The sequence below is a fragment of the Brachyistius frenatus genome, unplaced genomic scaffold, assembly GCF_029030835.1.
Source record: "Brachyistius frenatus isolate BFR_SWC_R1_liver_20210118 unplaced genomic scaffold, ASM2903083v1 Contig_10, whole genome shotgun sequence".
Classification (NCBI taxonomy): Eukaryota; Metazoa; Chordata; class Actinopteri; family Embiotocidae; genus Brachyistius; species Brachyistius frenatus.
In genome coordinates, this window is record NW_027210609.1 from 3,031,547 (window position 1) to 3,055,826 (window position 24,280).

At 38.6% G+C, this 24,280-nt stretch overlaps 1 protein-coding gene across 11 annotated transcripts in view; it reads right to left on the reverse strand.

Annotated features, from left to right (window-relative positions):
• Positions 1–24,280, reverse strand: part of atp2b2 (ATPase plasma membrane Ca2+ transporting 2) — a 128,070-nt gene that overhangs the window by 82,559 nt on the left and 21,231 nt on the right. For 5 of the 11 annotated variants that reach the window (XM_069690888.1, XM_069690895.1, XM_069690894.1 and 2 more), the window contains exon 1: positions 5,744–5,929. The exons of 2 other annotated variants lie outside the window; for them this stretch is intronic. The gene's annotated coding sequence lies outside the window, so the exon portion shown is untranslated. Of the gene's footprint in view, positions 1–5,743; positions 5,932–24,280 lie in introns of those variants that run through there. 4 more of the 11 variants (XM_069690896.1, XM_069690892.1, XM_069690893.1 and 1 more) reach the window with 2 other exon arrangements.

Consider the following 24,280-nt stretch of genomic DNA (forward strand, 5'->3'; position numbering starts at 1 on the left):
CTAACATCTACAACAACACCTACCAAACATCTGGATTTGGTGATTGATGTGTCCTATTGTTTAAAGAGAATAATCGTCAGTTCAAGCGCAGGAAGAAAAGGGCTGATACTGGTGTTCCAGGTTTCAGTGGAAAATAGGACAATAGGCATAAGGCCTAGAAAGATAGACTAGAAATAGAAAGAGACAGCTTTGAATTCAGCTGTCTACAGGAAGATAAGGAGGAATTGAAATGGTGTAATATTGGCTGCAGAATGCATGCAGTAGAACACATCTATCTAACTGTTAATAGAACAGAAGAGCAGGCTTAGAAAAGCTCCACTGGTAGCCATTTTAGTCCTGCTATAACCCATTTATCCCCTGAATTAGCTCAGCTGCACGCTGTTATTTTTCAGATGTTTCAAACTAGAACGGAAAAAGCGTATTACAACGTGACACATAGTTTGCTTATCTTGATTAAGTATCAAGATTACATTTTGAAAGACAGCAAAGCCAGACTTTTGTGGGAATGTGGAATATTCATAATTACCCTTTTTAGCTATGCATACCATTATATTCATGTACTAAGCAAAATCACACACACATCCACTGCAGGTACATGTTGCGTGCACATTCCTATACATCCGCACACGTGTACACGCGCGCACACACACACACACACAATAACTTCCTACTGCAAGGTCAATGGAAGACAGAGAGGGGAAAAAAGAGGCTGCTCTGGCCCTCTCTTTGCTCCAGATGAGCCTGTAGAATTCACAAGGGAGTTATTGGTCTAATTAAATTCACCACATACAGGCTAAGTGTGCTAGAAGGAGACTAAAGAGAGGAGAGGAGAGGAGAGGAGAGGAGAGGAGAGGAGAGGAGAGGAGAGGAGAGGAGAGGAGAGGAGAGGAGAGGAGAGGAGAGGAGAGGAGAGGAGAGGAGAGGAGTGAAGGAAACATTGAAAACATTTTAAGAAAATTGAATGCAACAACTGTCCTTTCAATCTAGTCTCACATAACATGAAGATAATATTGGCAACACGTGATTTTCAGGCTTCAGATAAATCACATGGTCATATTATCACACAGTGTTGCAATACATTAGATAAACTGGACTCAATATATATTATCCACGATTGTTAGGAATATCTCGTCACTTAGAGAGTTAGCCAGTTACATGCTATGCATGAGCATTTTTTGCTAAAAGTAAGATATACTATCCATCCATCCATTTTCTATGCTCGCTTTATCACGAACAGGGTCACGGGTGGCTGGATCCTATCCCAGCTCACTTTGGGCGAAGGCAGGGTACACCCTGGACAGCTCGCCAGTCCATCACAGGGCCAACACATAGAGACAGATGGAAACAAAGACCATTCACACCTAAGGGCAATTTCGAAAAATCAAACCTGGAACCTTTTCGCTGTGAGGCGACAATACTAACAACTGCACCAATGTGCCGTACCTTATAACTATTATAACTATAATCTGTAAACTCATGTTGTTCAAGAAGTAAGTTTTACTAGCTTTTAGTGGTAGCTACTAAATAATACACATTAACATAAGTTATTCTAGCCCAATACATTTTCATAGCAACAATCTGGAAATGAAATGAGTAGCAGAGGAAATCAAATTTTGACTGTTGATTAAAATTATTTTCTGTCACGACACTAACACCAATAACATTCTGAATTTTTATACCTGATTTTCCTCGAACTATCCAATCTAAATAATGGAGTTCCTGATTCAGCACGACAAGGTGAATTAGCTCTAAATATTGATTTGAAAAGTTTAAAAGGGAGTCTGTATTTAATTTGGTGCAATGAGCAAGAGGGTTGAACTACAAAAACACACTTTGCTGGAAGTCAAAGAATTATGTTATAGAGGGATGTGTGTCACAGTACAGTCAGCTGCTGGGAGAAAGCAGATCAACCAAAGGACAAAAGTTTTAGTGATATAGTATTAACATTAAGAAACTACAGCTGATATAGTCTACCAAAGGTGATGTTCGTCATTTGAATCAGTAAAAGCAATGGCCAGCGCCTAATACGAATAAGATTACATTAGTGTTTTCAATGCAGGTCTTGGCCAATACAAATCATAAGGTGAGATAGAAGGTTTGGTAAAAGATTTCTTAGCACCGTTGTGTGGTCTTGGGGTATTTTGCCAAACTGGACCCAGACCCAAATTAAACTGAGTTTTGGAACTCAACCCTGTCCCTTGACTTTCATTGTGTATCTCACACAGTGAGTGAGCGGCTGATGACACTATATCATCACGTTTAATGATTTTATCACTTTACTTTTTCTCCCTGCCTTTTTATTTAACAATTCAAGCAGATTTAAACTTTTCTGACTTTGGTGGGAGCATAAAAACAGGAAATTTGGCAAATAGAAAAGGTACACTATCTTCAAAAACATTGTTTAACTTGCCTAGGCCTGTCACACTTATTACATTGTCGCCTAAATGCAATTATTTGAGCTGACTGCAATCATTTCTCAAAATTATTAGTATTGCTTCTATTCATCTGTATAAAAACAGCTGAATGAATCTAATAAAATGTCCTATGATCATCAGTCTTTCCATGTTGTTTTCCACCATTTCAAGTTTGACTGGCATCATCTTGTTGCATCGCATCTTTTACTGCAGTTTAAAGAGACATGAAATTAAGAATTAACACCAACATTTTTTTATCTTGAGGTGTTCAACTTCCAGTATTTGACCAACTTAGTTTCGATTGGCATAGATTGACACTAACATCACCGATTAAGTTGCAAAGTCAAACACCAGAGCCAATAAATGTCTCTTCTTTATAACGTGTGTGTATTATTTAACTATGATTAGGTTTAAAATACAATAGCGGTATAAAATGAACAGACAAAGACAATTAAATAATTCATCAGATAAAATTTTATGATCAATGTCTAATTAAAACTGTAATTTAATATTGATTTAAATAAATATTAGATTAAACATGCATATCAAGAAAACAAACCAAATTTCATAAGCGTGGAACTTTACGTCATGTGGAACAAGTCCTCACCTCAACCAATCACGAGGCAACATAACCATAAATATGACCCACAGGTCAGAAATAGAGATAGACAAAAAGTATTAGTCATCGTGTCTCACTGGATCACACTCATGTGTTGGTGCACAAACACTGTTTGCTGTCAGATATTCATAAAATGGGTGACTGGAACTCAAAGTCTTTTCACCAGAATAAAACTTTAGAAAAACATTGGACCCAGTCATTACACCCAAGCACGAGTCAAGTGACTACCTTAGTGTTTACACCCTGCCTGTCAACCCACTTTATGAACTTTTGCACTTTGAGGCGCAATTCATGAGGCTGTCTCAACATCCAAAATATTTCCCAGAAACTGTGAGCACGTCCATTCTATCATCAAATATATTCAAGTTTGTCTGATACATTTTGGCACTGAAACTTAAAATTATATTGGTGTTTATTAACTGCACATTTAGCATTGTACAATAAATCAAAAATTGGTCCAACTCTTATTTTGTACATATGGCATCTGGTTTTAACATTTTAGAAAACAAGAAAGGAAAAAGAATCAACAAAAGCAGAAATTAACAACATCTAAAGGATTATATTAGCAAGCACGTGACATCATGTTTAAAGCCAAGTCTTATGAGTTGTATTCATATGGCTCAAACTCCCAACAAGCTTTACAATCTGTACATCTGTACTGTATGACTACCCAGTATACCTAGAAACGGAGGATCACCTCAGTGCATTGCAGTTTTCCCTCATGCATTCACCTATTCTTTACCTCTACATCTTTCATTCTTGTTTCGGCCTTTACTGCACTCGAAGTAGTCTTTAGCAAAACTCTAATTTGGCTGCTATTAATTGGAAATAAGAATTGAATGTAAACTGCCTTAAAATCATACGACAGCCTTGTCACTCTTGACTGCATCCTACACTCACCCCTCTCACCCTCCTCTCCTCTTCTTTAAATCATAAACTTACTAAGCAGTATGCATCATTTCCAGTTACTTATTATCAACAAGAAAAGCAAAATTAAACAATATATCTCACAGTACCTCTCCTTGACTCTTTATTTAAGATTTTTGTTTTTGTAGATAAAATGACTTCTTTACCACTGTGTTTGTCGCTGTGCTACATAGAGGTGATGATGACACAGCAAAAATGAATGCAGTGCGCCGCTCTTGACTACATAAGATATGATAGAGCAGAGCAGGCTATGGATTTTTTTCTGTGGTGGTTTGTTTTACCACAAACATTGTTTCTTCTTATTTATAGTTAAATCATTGTATCAATTATATCATGATGAAAGACATGTATTTTTGCGTGCTTTTTCATGGAAAATGCACACTTGGTGTTTCCCTTTTTTTCTAACTTTAAAAAGACTGGTACAATATGTCACTGCATGCCAATAGCGATATCCTATACTGTCACAAACAACTCATAATCTTAGAGTGTTTAAGAACATAGAGTTTCAAGGGATAACTCAAAGTCCAAGATAACCAGCACGTATATCTTTCACTGCCCAAATATGACTTTTTTCCTACAGCCTCAATCTGCGCGCACATTCATGTGTACTTTTATCCCTGTCTGTCTCATCTTCTGTTTATTTTTTTGTGCTTTAGAAGAGCATAATTAGAACATGAGAGAAAGAGTGCGGCAGAACAGGACAGAGAGCTGGGCTAAGAGAGGACTGACACTGCTTCTGAGCTGTCTGACTGTCTTGGTGCAGTGGTGCTGATGGTTGAGGTCACACAGTCATCCCAGCCCCAACAGGGGAATAATCAATTTCCTATGACAGCCGAACGACTGAACGACTGACTTGCTGACTGAATGAATGCATGAAAGACTTGGTGCCGAGGCAAATGGCTGACTGGTTGGTTGACTGCCGAGCTGTACTGTCAATTCTCTAAATGCAGGTTGTTGTTTTTTTGTCACACACACTGACGAACTGGCTGTCAACTAAAGTGAGCGAAACAGACAGCAACCCATCGACCCTGTCAGTCAGTTGCAGTGATCAGTCAGTTGATCAGACAAGCAAGAAAACATTCAACTAACCAGCCAATGAAATCACAGATTCATCGTCCACTGACTATAATCAGCCACAGAGTCAGTCAGCCAGACGAGAAAAGCTGACAGGCAACAGATCAAGGAGGAGAGGCGATAATGTTCCCTATTAATTCAGTCACCATGCCAAATAGTCAGGTGGCTAATGCAGTGAAGACAGCAAACACACATGATCCGCTACGGCAGCAAAACCTGCTGCTGTGTCAGAAGCAGTCAGTAAGTGTGACAGCAAAGAGAGACTGAAGACTTCATTCTGCCAACAGATGGCCTGAGAGAAGAGGTGTGCAATAAAGCATCTTCATCAAGAGAAATTAAAAGGCAAGGGGATTTGATTTATCCTAAAAGTCAGTTGAACAAAGACACAATTTGCATTACCTACATGTGCATACGGTACATCATGCATATGTAGATGACTGAAGCACAGATCAAACAGATCGCCTAACATGCCCCCGTATCGCTCCTGTCCCTCTCTTGCAGATCACCTGCCCCGAAACCACGTTGGCTATCAATACAGCGCTACTGTATTATCCATGTTCTACATACACAAACACCACACATGGAACAATGTGTATAATTCACAGCCTCCCCGTCACGCAGGTGATTTATGCCAACAGAACCAAAAGCAACTAACGAAACCAGCAGACACTGACAAGCTGTTCATTCATTTACAACAACGGATACTTACATGGCAGAAAGATTATCACCACCATCACCGGGACACGAAAATCCTCCCGCCTCAAAATTATATTGCAACGGCACATGCAGCACCGGAGCAGTGTGCGGTATGTGTATGTGTATGTGTATGTGTGAGTGAGTGAGTGTAGGTGTGCGTGTGTGTGTGGAGGCTTGCGAAGCTGCACTCTCACTGCTACTGCCTCAGCTGGAGCTGTCTCAATGCACAGCCTGTTCCAATGTCGGCAGGCAGCAGGGGTGGGCGTGTGTCTGCGTGCGCGTGTGTGTTTGTGGATGTGTGAACAGTGCTGCAGAGCAGAGCGGCTGCTCTTCATTTGACAAGGTTTTTCCCTGCCTGGATGGAGGGATCAGGATAGATAGATGGAAAAGTAAATTGATGGAAGTATTGGGCGGCACGGGAAAGCAAAAAAAACCAACAAAAAAGACAGAATAAGATATGACGCTGAATCTGTTTCTCTACATCTCTCTTTTCTTGTGGCTCTTTCTTACTCACTCTCGTTGACATTTTGCCCCCAGAGCAGAGCAGGAGGTCCAGTGTAGACACGCATGCAACCTAATTTCAGCAATGACTGGAGAAGGAGGAGAACTGAAGAGAAAAGAGAGGAAGGGATAGAGGGAATAGGAAAAATGAAGTTAAAAAAAAAAAAAAAAAAAGGCAGCGAGGTATAGGAGCACTAGAGCAAGAAAGGTGAAAAGAACAAGAGAGGGAAGCATAGAGGAGAAGTTAGAAATAATAGGGTGACTGGAGAAAACTTGGAAGGCAGTTGAGGTAAAACACAAGAATGAAAGACGTAGAGGTAAAGAGGAAGTGAGTGTATGAGCTAATCAGGCCGAGGAGGAGGGAGGGCTAGCGTTCAAGGACATGCTTCGTTGTCAGACTCACTCTTGTCTTCTGCAGATTGGGATTCCCATGCAAAACACAAACATGCATACAGCTCATCCCAGAGGACATGATAGCTGCAGGATATAATGCATTTGTGGCCATTTGTGTGTCTGACTGGCTCATCCACCACTGACACATACCGTATCCCCACAAACACACCTGTTCTGCCCCAACCAGTCATGTGGCTATCCAGCAAGCCAGCCACAACAGGGGAGGGTAACAGCTTTGTGTCATGTTGCCGTCACGTGACTATCTCACATCTCAACCTGCTATAGCTTGCAGGATGGGGAGGAGGAGAGGAGGTAGAGCCTCACTGTGACAAACTGCTGTCCATTCTCATCTCTTCTTTGTCGATATTTGTTTTGTTTTTTTGCTCTTTGTTTTACCCATGCCTATTTTGTACATCCTACTCTCACTGTGTAACGCACGCATTCCTGTTGTGTCACAGATGTATTATGTATATATCAGATGTTAAGACAGAACCAGCGTCACCAGCACCATTGCTCCACTCCAGGTTATTCCCACTGAATACATGTTAGAGCTGAGATCAGCACATCCAGGCTTGGGCTGGGACAGCAGACACAATACACGATATGTACTGACATGCCTACAGTATTGTAGAGGTCTCCGTTTTGACTGCATGCTATGCAGTTGCACAATTGTTCCAAAGAAGTGCATCTTCTGTTATCTGACAAGTTTTGAGTAAGAAAATGAAGCGTTCAGCATAATGTTTGCTACAAAGAGGAAAAGAAGGGGGCTACTGTGTGCCTGTTCAAAGAAAGAATAGATTCTGCCATAGTTAATGTCAAGCTATTAGGCTGGCTGTGCTTAGCAAGCCTCAACAACTGTAACGCTTTGGATGGCATTGATCTAATACACCATGTCTTACACTGGCCCTTTACTGCAGAAGGCCACTTTAAAGAAACTCACATTTTAAATGATTGACTAGAGTGGTTAAATGATAGATGTATACCTATTGCAAATTTGTATATATATAATGAATTGATTATATTGCTGATTTCATCTGAGACAAAAAAAACAACCTCAAATCAATCAAACTGGATAAAAAGTAGATTATTCATCAAAGCAACAGCTTGACTCCTGACAGCATGACCAGGAGAGCACGGATGCCACAGAAGATTCAGCAATGCAGGTGAGAACAGGTGGAAAGGAATAGAATAAATCAAAAATGACTTGAAGAATAGAATAGAATAGAATAGAATAGAATAGAATAGAATAGAATAGAATAGAATAGAATAGAATAGAATAGAATAGAATAGAATAGAATAGAATAGAATAGAATAGGGGTCTCCAACCAGTTACTGGTAGCTCGACAGCTACTGCATGTGTATGTGTTTCTTGAATATAAATTTGTTAATGTTCATATAATATAAAAGAAGCTTATTCAGCTGGTTTGGGTGGAGCTCAGGTGTGTAAATAAATGTTACTAAACATGAGCAGCTCTCGGACACTTTCATTTTGTCAAAGTAGCTCTCTAAAAAAAAAGATTGGAGACCCCTGGAATAAAAAGGACTCAAATGCAAGACTTGAGACTCAGGCAGGTAACAGACAAAAGGCTCTTTACTCAATCCAGACAGGGTTTATCCATCAATGGAGGCAGACATAGCACACAAGGATCAGGCAGGCAAAAATCCGGGGAATGTCGTAACGCTACAATTGCAACAGTACAAAGACTAACTGGCAACTGCCTCGTGAAGATAGATGGTATATATATACCACAGGAGTAGTGAGGGAATGCGGTGTGCAGGTGGGTGGAGAGATCAGGTCAATGGGAGGTAAATGCAGGGTAGGTGGGAGTGGGTATGACTGAAATAACAGGAAAGGTTACTGACAGCTAGCAAACACGATGCATATATTAATAAATATGAATAACCTAAGCAGAGGTGGGCATCATGACAAGAATAGAATAGAATAGAATAGAATAGAATAGAATAGAATAGAATAGAATAGAATAGAATAGAATAGAATAGAATAGAATAGAATTTGTCAGGCCTAAAAAAAAAAGACTATTGTGGTGACTAAATAACTTTGTACACAATTTGACTTAATAAGTTTTTGTAGTGTTTTAGTTTGGTGAAGGGGCCTGTGGTGGAGTGTAGAGAGAGTAAGAGAGAGAGAGAGAGCAGTGATGGGGATCAAGAACAGGCCCTGAATATCAATGCTGCAAGTCTAAGAGAATTCAGGGCTGCAGTGCACCAAAACCAGGAGACCTGGGAGAAAGAGTACGAGAGCACAGTAGCATCACAGGCGCACATGCGGCCAGAGGTACCAGTCCTGCGCAGCCAATACAGTACCTCCCATACAAACTACCACCATCCTGCACCACCCACACAAATCATAACACACCATGAGATTCCCCTTGTCTGAATTTCCGGCTTGACTTCACGTGTAAAATTTCCGAACGAAAGGTTTAAATAAAAAAGAGAGAGAGTGATACAGCTGTATAGCCTTCTTACTAAAAAGGGTAATGCTAGATACCTTTTAGCAGAAACTATCATTTGCCTCATTAACATGAAAGTCAGCTTCACCCCATTCAAAGACTGCAGGTAGGCCAGTTTTAAATAGACGCTGCAGGTACGCCTTTGCACGAAAGAAAACACATGTATTTGGCTTGAGAGGAACTTATATCATACATCTTGATTAAATGACAGTCATTCAAGAAGTCTATCAGACACTTGCGCTTGGTCCTCTCTCCTCTCTTTCATAAAAGCTATATTTCCTCCCAGAAGGGATATGTTAACCCATAAAGTGCCACGTCTACCTCAGGTCACTCAGAAATCCCATATCCTCATCACTTGCCTCGAGCCAATAACCATTACCCTTATTAATTGTAGAAGCCTTAGATCATCTCCTGAGTACTGTAGTAAAATAAGACCATGCGCCGTGTCTGCGTGCAGGCAAGCACACAAGCATGCGGTTAATGAGATGACTCCCAAAGGTCTCTAACCTCCAAGAGAGGTCACCGCTACACACAACCCCTCTTATCTAATATGTTCCGCACACGCTCTATGTTTATATTTCCTTGTAGCAATAATCTCAGACAGCTATGATAAGTGGCAACTAAGTGCTGATTCCACAACTGTACGTTAAGTTTTTGAACTATTACGTTTCAAGGATGATCATTTAAGAGAAAATTCTACTTTTGAAATAGGTCAAAAATCAATGTTTATGTTTTGTATGTATCAAAAGTCATGCGTTGTGTATCAAAGTAAAGCGGCTAATGGTAGTAGATTTGTAAATCACCCTGTACGTTTGTCAACAAGAATCATCTCTAAATAACGATCAGGATGTAAACTACTACACCATGTGATTTATTGCACCTGCTCTAAATAAATCTCTTATCTAATCATATGTTCTTTACAACGACAGCCTCACACAATAAGGTATTGGGTTTGAACCTTGGCTGAGGCTTTTCAGTGTGGAGTTGGCATTCTCTCCATCAGTGCCTGCATGGGGTTTCTTCAGGGCTCCTGCTTCCTCTCACAGTCCAAACACGTGCTTGTTGGGTTAATTTGTGACTCTAAATTGGCCGTAAGTGTGAATGTGAGCATGAATGGTTGCCTGCCTTTCTCTATAGGCCCTCCGATTGACTGGGAGGGGTACAACCTGGACAGGATATAGATATAGATAATTGATGGATGCACAATGACAACAGTTTGATGTGTGCGCCGCAGTCAGCAATTTTTCACTTTGTCTTTAAATGAACTATATACTGCACAAAGAATATTAAACCTCTGCATGTATATTGTTCACCATTTGCTGCTACTACATACTCTGCATTAATACCACCAACTAACTTCCAGTACAGGACTGCAACTAATGATTGTTTTCATTCATGATTAATTCTGAATTATAAAATAATCAATGTGTTGCTAGATATATAAATTATATATTAAATATAGATAATAATGAAAAATGTCACCCAATAGTCCAGAGCCCCACCCAACGTCTTTAGATTGCTGATTATTTTAATGAACCAGTTAAAAAAACAAAACAAAAAAAAAACCTCTCCAGACAAGGATACAGTTTTTCCTTCACTATTGTATAAGACAAAAAAAGAAAAACAGGAAACCTGCATATTTGGCTTGAAAATGTAAAAAAATTAGGATCTCTGGACTTGCCAGTTATATTTCTTTTGATTTGACTTAAAAATGTATCAAGTAATCTTTTTCATTCTACTCCAGATTATCGTGCAGTTTTAGAATAAAATATGTGAACTTTTCTTTTTTACCTGTTGGTAAATTAGATAGCACGATCCCACCCAAACATTCATGGTAATGGTATTGAAACAGAAATATAAAATACAAAAATAGTATTATTTAACATTTGGGAAATCATACTATAACTCAAACAAACCCAACCAGCATGACAGGTAATCCTTTGAGGGCCTCATCATCCCATCCCATCTTCCTCTCTTATACCCCCAACCGAACTACTATTTCCCTTTTGTCTCCACTCAGTCCTTGTTCCAAGAGTGATGGAGAGCTTCGTGCAACTCCCCAAGGACAGCCATAAGCCATAAGACTAATGGAAACACACACACACACACACACACACACAAGCCTGATAGTCCCTCAAAAACTCAAGACACCTACATCCACTTACACCCACACACAGAGCCAGCAGACAGGGAGACGTTGTCCGACAGTTGGGGTGAACGCAGTTAAATTCTCTTTAGCTAAGCTTCGTGCATACCAAAGCCAGAGGCAAGGGTAGACAGAGGAGAAGAGGACATTCTACAATGACAGATAGTACACACAATACATAAAACAGCAGCAAACACTCACTGTGCCTTTTAAACTCGAGCTTTATCCTTGGTGTCAAATACAGGAGTTTCGCCAAGATGATAAATTTAAAATGTGTCTGTGTGTGCGGACCGGCAATCTACAACTCCTGTCATGTAAGGACAACATCCCTGGATTTGATCCTACGCTGAACCATCTCTCCCTATGGTTCTGCTAACCCTTTACTGTGTCAGGGTGTTTACGAAGGTACTTTTGTGTCTTTTTTTTTTTATGCAAGCATAAAAAAACGTTTCGAGAGGAAATTTTGTAAATATATGAACTAAGAAAAAAGTATTTGGATGGCAAACAAATTCTCCCTTAGAGTTTTTTTTAGCATTGTTCACAGACTTGAGAACTTTATTCGTGTCACAAAAAGGTTTGGTTGTGAATCAAACCTCCTTTGTTGCAATTGAGTAATTAACCTCAAGAGTGCTTTGACAAAAATTTGGTGTGTATCAGGCTCAATATAGAAAAATATGCACAGCACAGTAACTGTTGACCTTATCCTGTTAGCACTGCATTATTCAAAACTAAAAAAAAACCCTCATATTTGTAAGCTTTAACATTGTTCTCTAATGTTTCACATGATGTTTGCTCAGGCCATTTCAGCACAGAGGATATAGCAGCTTGGATAGTTTTTAGAGTTATCACTTACGGACTAAACTTAGCCATCAGGTTAATGTAGCTACAGCACAGAAATGCAATAATGACTCATTCTTATATCACTTACTTTGTTGGAAAAACCTTGTTATATCTTTCTGGCATGTCCTTTGTTAAATCTGAATACATTGTTGTTGAGGCTGAAGAGCAGGGCAGAAGCAGCACAAACAGGTTGGTGGCTTAAGATTTGTGGCGATGCTGAAATATTTATAAATGACCAAATGGTCGATGTTTAACATCTAACAACAAGTGTAAACAGGTTGTAAAGAGTGTGGTGAGGAGTAATGGAGGTGGAGGTGAAAGATGAAAACTCACTGCTGAGACATCCACGTCAAACAGAGCTGTCACTTTTCCTCCTGCCCACTGGGTAATTGAATTTCTACAAAGAGCACAGTTAAGTCTTGTTTGCGTAAAAAGTTGTGATTGGATTAGCCACAGCTTGTTTATATGAAGTCTAATTTCAGCACCCCAATTCTTGCAGGGAAAACCCATCACCTTGCTGGTCTATGTTCCTGATTGGCAGACACCTGGAAGCAGAGCTTTTTTTTTTTGCTTTTTTTTTTAATACATTGTTGTATTGATAATCTTACAAAGCAGCCTGCTTCTGAAACCTGTTCAGATGGAAGGGGATTCAGTAGGGTCAGATGAGAAAAGCTGGATGTCCAAAGTCATTAATCTATCCAAGCTTCCTCATTTTTTTCTTTTCCATCCATCTCCCTTGGCTCTCGACACATACACTCCCTCCTAAATAGCCATATATTCAGTTCAGTTCTTTTTCCCCATTTCCAGAGGAAATTAATGCCTGGTTGAGGTGGGGTGTGAGGATTAAACTGTGCCAGAAGATTAATCAATCTTGCACGTCTGTAAGCTGGACAATTCCAGATAGTTTATAAAAAGATAGGAACATGCATTTGCATAGATACAGCAAGTTGAGGTTGAATATAGTTCATTTTCAATTGAATATAATCGTCTTCCTAGCCAGACTGTGTATTAGGCTGTTATACTTTTTGTTGCAGTGATTTTGCACATTATTTTCCTAGTGTAATTCAACAATCTAGTATTAAAACAATGTAATGATATTGATAGTCTCGCAGACTTATTTGCTAAGTAAAGGAAACTATGACATAAAGGCTCCTGGAAAAACCCTCATGCTGCCTTTTGTCAAATATATACAGTAAGTCCTCCACTTGCATGCATCAGGTGAAATGCACTGCCCCTCCACACCATGCAAAACAGTTCTGTTCTACTGAAATCAGCAATGATAGATCTTCTCAGCCAGTGATAGGAGGGTAAACAAGTGGACTCCGAACACTGTGATTATCAGTCAATATCGTTACAAAGGGCTGTCACTTTGGCTGCAGGCAAGGAAGATCCACTAAGCAAATATGGGGCAGAGTAAAGTCTTTCATCACAGGAAGAATACATCCTGTGTTAAGAAAGTGTGACTCTCTAAAGTTGAAGCAAACACAAAAACAAAGAGCATAGTATGCTTGATGGATGTATCTTTGTCTTTCACCTTGTAGTAAAATCTATTTGGTTCTTCAACTGTCAACCAAGGTTCAATCAACACACCTACGGTGTCGCTAGCTGTCCTAAATATCTTGCACCTCCTTTTCAAGATTCAGGTTTGTTGTGCTGGTGTTGTCATAATTTCCAGTACGCCAGCAGTCAACACTGGGTCCAACATTGCCATGTCATCTTTGATAAGAGAAGTGCAAGTAAGTGTATGATTAAGTTTATCAAAATTGATAAACGTCACAAAATCAGTTTTTCAGCAGATTAAAGACGCTTTGTTTCTGACAGACCTCCAGACAACATTTAAACTGTGGTGTAGATGTGACGGAGACAGAACACTGAGCACTTCACGCGGTGAACATGATGTGTCATGCTACGTACAGTTCACAGTAAGGAGGTTTGAAAGAGCATGTTCAGTACAGAAAGAGTTTGACATGCTGGATTTGCCTCTACCTTTATGTCCAATACAATTATGAGGAGAACCCACAGTGCTTACTATCTATAAATACCAAAGCACTTTCACACATCTAAAATTAGTTGCTTCCTAGTGATGGGAACTTTTCGAAATACCACTTTGTTGTTTTTTTATGGGTTTTTGTTTTTGTTGTAGTTTTTTTTTTTTTTTTAAACAACCAATTATTCAGAGCCAAGTAGTTAGAATAAACGGTTGCCAGCTCTCTCTAACTCAGAGCAGGACTGCAAAAAGAGAAGAGAAGAGAAGAGAAGAGAAGAGAAGAGAAGAGAAGAGAAGAGAAGAGAAGAGAAGAGAAGAGAAGAGAAGAGAAGAGAAGAGAAGAGAAGAGAAGAGAAGAGAAGAGAAGAGAAGAGAAGAGAAGAGAAGAGAAGAGAAGAGAAGAGAAGAGAAGAGAAGAGAAGAGAAGAGAAGAGAAGAGAAGAGAAGAGAAGAGAGCTGACAGAGGCAAGGCTTTCTCTACAGATTGACTCTGACCTTGAATGGAACAAATTTGGAGACAGATTATCTGACTGCACAGAGAATACATACAACACACCCAATGCTTATCTACAGGGCTCACAGTATTGTTGTTGTCTAGTTGTCTACACTCAAAATTTCTGCGTGTAAGTCAAATCTTTCTATCATCTATCAAATGGTCAACGGTAGGACTGCATCATTTTGGATAAAATGAGAGTCAAGGTTGTTTTTTTTGCTTAGACTTGTGATCATAATTCTCTCACATTGGGCCTCATTCACTAATATGTGCGTAGAAATGTTTTTACTTTGCGCTCAAGGTGAGTCCGTACTCAAAATCGCCGTGGGATTCATGACACGTGGGTAGCGGCCAATTGTGTTCTTACCACCTTGCGTATGTTAGTGAATCAGAATCACTCTAAATTGACAGGCGCGTGTCCACGCTCTGCAATTAGCATACTGCCACACCACCGTTTCTCCATATAAGGACACCCATTTGTCTGGCACTACATGAAGAAAGCAGTGAAGTGAAGAAAAGTTGAGAGATGGCACCAAAAATTACAAAGAAAAATTCCACAACAGCGGAAATTGAAACAATAGTGTCTGAGGTGGAAGAAAAGGAACACTTTTCAAAAGTGTTTCCTCAGGAGTAACTATGGTTCAAAAAGAAATTACGCGTAGGCTGCTATGACTGAGGCTGCTGTATCCCCTGACGTGCTCACTCAATGGTGCCTGATATAGGATATTCTATTTAGAATTTGATTCCATTCATAAGATGTTTTAATACAATATTAATGATAATATAAATCAAGTAAATCGTAAAAATTTCAGAACTGTTGTATCGATAAAATGCTCCTACTGAGTCTAATAAAATATTGATTACTCAAAATGTTTAAAAACTACAGACTTCAGATCATTTATCACTATTGATGAATCTGACAGAGAAGATTACACCATATTTGCAGCAAGCAAAACATTACAATGTCTGATCGTTTTCCTTCGCAATTTTATGATGATTAATTGTGCAGCATGACTCAAGGGTGCACTGCATTGTGGATTCAATTTCAAAACTTATTTCAGACGGATCAAGGGCCTCATTTAGAACTGATTCGTTAGGACAAAATGGGCCTTCAACGATGCATACGCCCCTCCCCATAGAAACTTCAGCATTTAAAAAAAAAAAAAAAAAAAAAACTTGACAGGAGAAGGTACAAAATTAAGTTAACACTGACCCAAACATATGGACATTTTAGAGAAGGGAAATTGGAAACACAGATGGTGAGGTAGAACATTAAAGCCTGACTGTAGAAATGAAATGTGACTCATCATTGTACATATAATGTTGCCTCTCAAGAGGGTTGCAGTAGTACACCTGTATCACAGTATACCGTGGTATTAAAATTGATGGTTATCATACCAAACACAAGTTCCTTTTACTGGTATTGAACAAAAATGTGATGGTTTAAATGTCATTATACACTTCCGACAGCACTTAAAAAAATGCAACTGTTAAAAGTAATAATAATAACAATGACGAAATACCGTATACTGTGATACTGTCATACCGTGATATCTTCTGAGACAGTTATCATACCGTGAAAAACACATTTCACTTCATATCACATTTTCTATACACCTAAATCCACTTTACCATAACTATTCAAACCAGCAGTGCAATTTGAGCAAGTGAGTCATAACTATTCCATGAGCACCATTCAGTTGTAAAAGATATAAGCAAACTGTCTCTCAAATCAAATTCCACTTAATATTTCATCAGCACTGTCACAACATCACATTCCCAACTCCAAGGCTCAGAAGACAGGGCTGGACTGACTCTCATGGTCAGCTGGAATGCTGCAGCTGTTAAAATGCAGGATGATGCAGGAATGTGGCAGTTGCCAGGATTCAAGTGTGGTTTTCCTTTCCCTGATATGAAGTCCTTTTTACCACGTTAACGAAACAATATGTGCTTTCTATCCTCCACCTCACACACAAGCACTCTGACTTCTGTCAAAAAAAAAAAAAAAGAGTTAATTTTCCCGGTTTTCTTCTTGGTTGGTGCCATGATTCACAAAAACAACTAGCAGCATGGCTAATTTGGTATGCATACACATTCAAAAGGTGCTTAGAATTGACCATTTATGGATGAATGTGGAAGTGTAGACAGCGGGATATGAAGCTGAGATATGCCCACACCGATGTCTCCCTGATGGTAACGATGGATAAAAATCAAAATAACTAAAGTGCCTAAAACTTTTCCTCAGTCCTGTTTATCCCTTCTCCGAAATCCAATTTAATGACTCATGGCTTTAAGCAACTGTAATGGTGCAGTAGTAGCAGAGTAAAGAGGATATAGCTCTATTTAAGCTGAAATATTGGATCCAGCCACTGACAACAGAGTCTTAACAATGTGGCAACATCCCCTCTCCCAGCACTCAGCATTGTTCAGGATGTTGTAATTCAAATGAAACATCTCAGAAAAGTATGTGTACATTACAAAGCCAACACAAACACTTGCAAGAACAACTGAAGTCATTGAATAGAATACTACTTATGTAAAAGAATGTAGCTAACTTGGAAAGTATATGATCCAATGATAAAGTATAGATGCAAACAAGTTTGCCTGTAATGTTTGAGCTGTTTTCTTATCCTGACAATGAATCATTTAGTCCGTTATAATCAAAACATGGGCTGAGAACTTTTCTGTGAACAGAAAAAAGAAAGAAGCAAGAAATACAAATGAGTGAGCAAGAAATGATCTACAAGAAATAGCAACCATAACATGACTTGTAACCGGAAAGCACAGTGTGTGAGAAAGCCTACGATGTGATTTAGAATATCATTACTAATAACAGCAGGTCAGTCTCACTGATAAACAGGAAGGAGGTGAGAATAAGAGCAGGATATACAGCAGAAAGAAGGAGGGAGGTGATCTCCAGCATGAAGCAAGGTTGTTGAACTGGATCCTGTTCTGACCTCTGGCACCATTTAAAACACACACACACACACACACACACACACACACACACACACACACACACACACACACACACACACACACACACACACACACACACACACACACACACACACACACACACACACACACACGCACGCACACACGCACGTTCTGCTGGGTAAGCACTCTACAGGGTCATAAATATCACTTCTTATTACAGCCGCTTCTGCAGTATTACACTATGGACTATCACGTTCACAATAATTTGTATAAAAGGTGCAGTACAAATAACGTTTACTTTAATGCAGCCTATTAGTGTGTAATCAAGCATATTTTCAAGTACCGTATTCAAGTTATTTCCGATAAACATTTTGCGTGTATAGCAATATCAATCAGGTCATAGATTAGTACAGATGAATTCTTGAAGATAATTTAAGAAAATATACGTTATATATATACCATTTAACCAGGCCAGATATATACTGTTGCTGTATTGTATCTCACTGTTTCATGCATTTGAAGTTACCACACACTCTGACTGACATCTCCCTGCTCTTTTGAATTATGTCAATGTGTGTCGCTCTTTAAATGGCTTTTGTTAACATGAAAACTAAATGTATGTTCCCATGAGCACTTGTGTGTGCCAAGAAAACGTGCGGTACAGTGCTTCAGTAGCATTGGAGTTTACAGTGCATCCGGACAGTATTGACAGCGCTTCACTTTTTCCACATTTTGTTGTTACAGCCTTATTCCAAAATGGATTAAATTCATTTTTTTCCCTCAAAATTCTACACACAATACCCCATAATGATAATGTGAAAAAAGTTTTTTTTGAAATTTTTGCAAATCTATTAAAGATTTTCAGCGGATATCTTGGTGACAACAAGATTGAGCGAGCTAAGCAGTTTAGTGTTTTTATATGCTGCACTTATTCAGTTTGAGAAACAATCTCTAGAAAGTAACAAAACAGACTAGATCTCGTCTCTACGTCGTTACTAAGGGTCGGACTACTTCCTGGAGTGGTAAACATTGCATACATTAAATTCGCTTCTACTGACATGACTGATTGTTTTCCAGTTGTTAGTCATACCCCATGTATTGCCATGGAAACTAAGATCAGACTAAAAAAAAAAAAGAGCAATTCGCTCTCAAAATACAAACCTCTTTTTTTTCCACAATATGAATACATTTTGATTAAATAATTTATTTACATGGTTACTTGTATAATTACAAAATAATATATATACAATAATATTGCTTAACTGCAGCATACAAAGAAATGTATATTTTGATAATGTTGATCATATGCTGAGCATATTAAAATTAAAATTTGTCATGTAATAATAATTTTCAAAGTTGTATTTTAACAAGATGTTCTTCTGTATTACAGTTTAATTCCACATTAATGTGGAATACAATGTTAATTAAGATTTCTTTAGGATTTACAGTTACCATCAATGTGTTGATATTATATAATTGTATCAAAAAGTATATGGGAATTTTGGGGTATGTACTGTAGGTATTTCTCTCTTTCCATTTTTACTGTTCTTGTTTTTGACACATTCCTCTGGTGAAAGATTTCCTGCCCTCAAAAAGTTCTTGTTGCTATGCAACTGATCTGCCTGGCACTGAGAATAATGCTAGCTCACATAGGCTACACAGAGTACCCCCAACTCCCCCCCCCCCACATCCCCCCACCACCACACACACACACACACACACACACACACACACCAAGCTGCTCTTAGCCTACATCCTGTGCTTGTTAAAAAAGATTGGGCTATTAAGCTAGTATGAACAAAACCATTTATAATCTGTATTGTTTTAGACTAAAAAGCCTTTTATATTACAGCTATTTTTCTTCTCTCCTGCTTAGTGCTGCACCATTTAGACAGGACAAAACAAAATCTATTACACAGAAATACAAACTGGTAAATTATCAAAGTCCCTTGGCTGGGCCTTGATTTCTTTTAAATGGCAAGATGATGGCAAATATATTTTTTATTTACATATTCACACTAACACTATAAGAAATGTTTAAAACTAAGAAAATTTTGAAAGAATACAAACATTCTTCAGAGTATCAGCATAATTTAATCTGCATAATTACATTTCTGAAATAAATGCAGATGACTACTTTTTTTTTTTAATAATTCTGATTTGTTGTATAATAAGTATTAAAACAGTAAATAATTACTGTTGTAATTATACTTTGATCCCTCATAGAAGACTATAACAAACATGTTGCTTTAAACCATAGAAAACTGCGAACACAAATTTACTGCTGACATTAAGAATCACAATATAAGTAAAAACTACATGTTGTGGGGAGTGTGAGGTAGCCCAATGATTTGGTGTAAAATGTAAAGATGTAAAATATTACATGACAAATATCGTAAATGACAAACAACAACGACAAGTTACGATGCCAGTCAGGTTGAATTCCTTTCAGCACAACAACTGAGTTTTAATGCTTTCATATATAACTAAGACCATACTTATCATTGTTCCTCATGGTCACTATAGTTACCAAAAAGTCCTGGACAAAGCAGAGTACACACAGAGTAGGAAAGAGAGGGAGAAAGACAGGGTGAAAAAGGGACAAAGAGAAAGAGAGAGAAACAAGTCCTGAATGACACCTTCAAGAAAGTAATCAGACAAGAGCCTCAATCCTTTTAAGTAATAAAATATATCGCCCTGTCATTAGCTATTTCTACTCCAATTGAAGTCCTCGGGATGAGACTTGAATGCTTACTCCTGGCTAAAGACTGCAGCTGAAAAGGCTGATTTATCATGTTAATATAATCTGCGTTCTCATTTTTGTGCAATTTGCCAGTTTACAAAAAGTCCTTGTAATATCTTTTGCCATTTACACTGTTATTTTGCTATTGCATTATGTTATGAGTCACAACTGGCCTTAAATCCTTTCTAGTAGACGTGGACTGAAAAAGTGTTTGTGAGCATCACAAGACAGTGTCTTAAATATGAAAGAATATTGCAGAAAGATTAGCTTTCAACACCATTCAAAGGAGGAGAAGAGAGTCCAATTAGGAAACCCAGAACCGTGTGATGACGAGCAATGGAGAAAACGGAAGAGACAAGGCTGATTTGGAAATGGTGAGCTTCATAGGACAGACAGCCTCGTCTACATGTTAACCAGGGTGTCCTGGGTGAGTTATATTACGCAAATACCACAGACGGGTGCTGTTGAGGACACATGCACACATACAAGCTGTGCTTCTTTCACTCCCCAGCTCATATTTTCTGAATATACACAGTCACATACACAGTGAATAACTCACTTACTCACTGGCTTACTACTGCAGAGCTTCAGCCCATCTCTCTCACGGTCATTCCAAGGGCATCCACTCCCTTGAAATACTACAGCAGAGCTCGTCAGGGAAGAGGAAGAGGAGGAGAGGAGAGGAGAGGAGAGGAGAGGAGAGGAGAGGAGAGGAGAGGAGAGGAGAGGAGAGGAGAGGAGAGGAGAGGAGAGGAGAGGAGAGGAGAGGAGAGGAAATTGTAATGATGGTGTAAAAGAAAACAGGCAAACCATGAAAATCTGAAATAATATTAAAATTAAAGGAAGGAAGGAATGGCACAAATGGAAAGAGAAAAACGAGACTTGGTCAAAAGCAGAGGGAGAAAGCAGGGTATTGCTGGTAATGGAGATGAGATGTTAATGTGCCTGCTAGTGATGCACTGCAGCAAATTGAGGGGAGGAGAAGGAGAAGGAGAAGGAGAAGGAGAAGGAGAAGGAGAAGGAGAAGGAGAAGGAGAAGGAGAAGGAGAAGGAGAAGGAGAAGGAGAAGGAGAAGGAGAAGGAGAAGGAGGAGGATGGAGGATGTGAGAAGACATGGGCTGATTAGAGGAAGAGAAATGTGAGAAGTAATAGAAGAAAAAGAGGGGAAGGAAAAAGGAAGATGATGAGAAGCATTAGAAAAAAGAGGAGCAGAAGAGATATGGATATGTCACACTCACATATCCATAGAATAATTTCCATTATTTATGACTCATTATTTATGACTCATTATTTATGACGTATGACTCAAATGGCATGCTTCTATTTACCTGCAACACTGTCAGCATGGATCCAGCATGAAACCAGCTTGACACAGTTTTCTACATGAAGGTATCTTTGATGTTACAGTTTAACTCCTGCTGAACCAGCAGAGAAGCAAATCAGTCTAAATGTGGTTGCTCTCTAAAGACTTACAAAACAGAGAAAAAATATCCGAGCAATTCCATTAAAAGATGAAAAGATAACAGATAGGAGGGAAAATAAAAGGCGTACCAATTGCCACAGGGCATAGCACCTCTGAAGAAACTGTCACTTGCCAGCTAAGAGACAAAAACACACAAAATACATACTGTAAAAGACAACTGTCGCTTCTCAATGGGGAATATCTATAATCCCAAGAAAGCAACCCAGTGTTATAAACTGTTTCGTGTCTTTGAAGAAAAAGTCAGCATGCAGCCTAGCCCTCTGTTAGTCTGTGAAAAAAAAGCACTATGAAATATCCAGCTAAGCGTTGAAACAAGAATAAAGCCACCACAAACATCAGAAGTAAGCCGTCTAATTTATATAATAATATTTTCCCGATATTATTTTGTCAAACGTAGCTTCCAGACAAATTTGTGAAACTGCCATAAGCAGAAGTGCACTGGTGTTACCAATGGAAATGTTTGAAAGCATTGAAGAGGTTTTTACCCTCTGCAGCCCTGACTTTTTCTGCTACCGGCATTGATTGCTTCCATAGTTTAACTAACTTGCACCCAGCAGAACTGATAATCAGCTCCGGTATACATACTAACCTACAAGCTACAAATATCCCAAATGCAAATAAATACTTTTCAATTTTGACAAAGTCCTGTTTCCAGTCTATGAGCTATGCTGAGCTGAATACCCTTCAGGACTATCTCTGTTCAAATAGAGACGTAACTGCTCCAGAGTAGTCCTTCTAGTTGTACTTCCAGAAGGCTTTGAAGAGCTTAAATATATTCGCTATGAATAATATTGCCATACAGTACAATTACAATTGGCTGTCAAAAAAGTAAACCCCCACTGTTATTAAACTGAACCACGTTGCTACAGTGGCTAAGAGGTATAGGAAAAGCCTTACCACCAGTAACAGAAGGTGCAGTGGCCATTTACAATTTTCCGTGTATGCAACAAAGCATTGAAAAACAGATGGAAGTGCTGAAGACCGTGCAAGCAGGTGTTCCCAAGGAGAAAACAATCAATCTCAATAAAGCCAAAAAATGCATGACTAAACTTTAACAAAGAACATTAAAAAAAAAAAAAAGCCTGATGGATGTTCGCTAGTCGTTATTTGGTGAAAAGAAACGGACATTTGTTTGGGCCAGATACTTCAAGCACGATTAGTGTGCACCTAATCAGGACTACCACAATGATCGTATACTCAAATACTAAATAAAAATATGACCCCGAGTCCCAAGAACATTGGCAGGAGAGGAATTTTCGAACATGACAGTGATCACAAACACTGCAACAACCACACGAGAGTGTTCTCAAAGTATATTTTTTTTTAAAAAAGGGAAAACTAAGGCTTGCCCAAGTATCTCTACTGACTTGTATGCAACAGAACACCTTTGGAGTATTTTAAAATGAAATGCAGAGTAACAAAACCCAAGCAGCTGAGAAGAATCATATGTAAAGAACAGCTCTCTAAAGATGTGTGCAAGACTGGTATCATTCATGCCCTAAAGGATTGAGTCTGTCATCAAAAATAAAGCTGGATATGCAAGATATTAAAAAAAAATAAAAGAGTGAAATCGCACCACTGTAGGATGTACACTGTTTGGGAGCCAATATATCAATATTGTCTATCTTTTCTTTTCTTTTCTTTTCTTTTTTGGGATTATTGATGAGCTCAAATACCTTAGACTTTAAATTAATACAATTATTTTAGGGTACATTGTTACATTTTTACATTATTTATGATTTTATAGATATACGGGGTAAACAGGGGTGCACCCAGTTTTGTTGTATGCTGTATATGGCGTTAGGTCTGGTGGGGTCTTTTGTTTGATGTAACATGTATTTCATCTTAGTGTGAATGCCTTATGTTTAATATTCAAATCCATATTGCACACACTTACGGCATGCTTCAGGTGATTCATAAGGGAAAAGGTTAAAAGACAAAAAGGGAAAGTGGAATGAGCAGGATGACACGGAATAATAAAGATAAAGAATTGAGGAAAAAAGTGGGACCTATGAAAGAGTGAAAATAAGGATCAAAAGAGTTGGCAGAGCGATGGCTGGCTAAACTGAGTAGGAGGAAAGATGATAAGACACAAGGGAAAATACAAGAAGCTATGCATGCCACATTACATTCTAATATAGACATATTGTAGGAGAGGAATTAAAAATTTTTTTTTTTAAAAACGACTCAAGATATGAAGCATAATAGTAAAGATAAAGAGGAAATGGATTTGAGAATGGACTGATGAAAGAGATCACAGAGCTGAAGGAATCAATAAATGAAGGGACAGATGGAGCGAGAGGTAATAAAGGATGGACGTAAGATGAAAGGTCGACGGTAGGTACAGACGGAAGGTGCATCTGTTTTCTTCATTTTTTTTTTTTTTTTACATGAAAGGATTTATTTTAAAGCTCCGGTGGCTGTTCTGCCATAAAACATTATGCCCAATACAACTGTCTATACATAAAAGTTACTGGAGTAGCATCATGTTTTAAAAATGAGACACAATTTATTACAACAGAGTAAGCCTTGTCACGTGCATGAAATATAGAA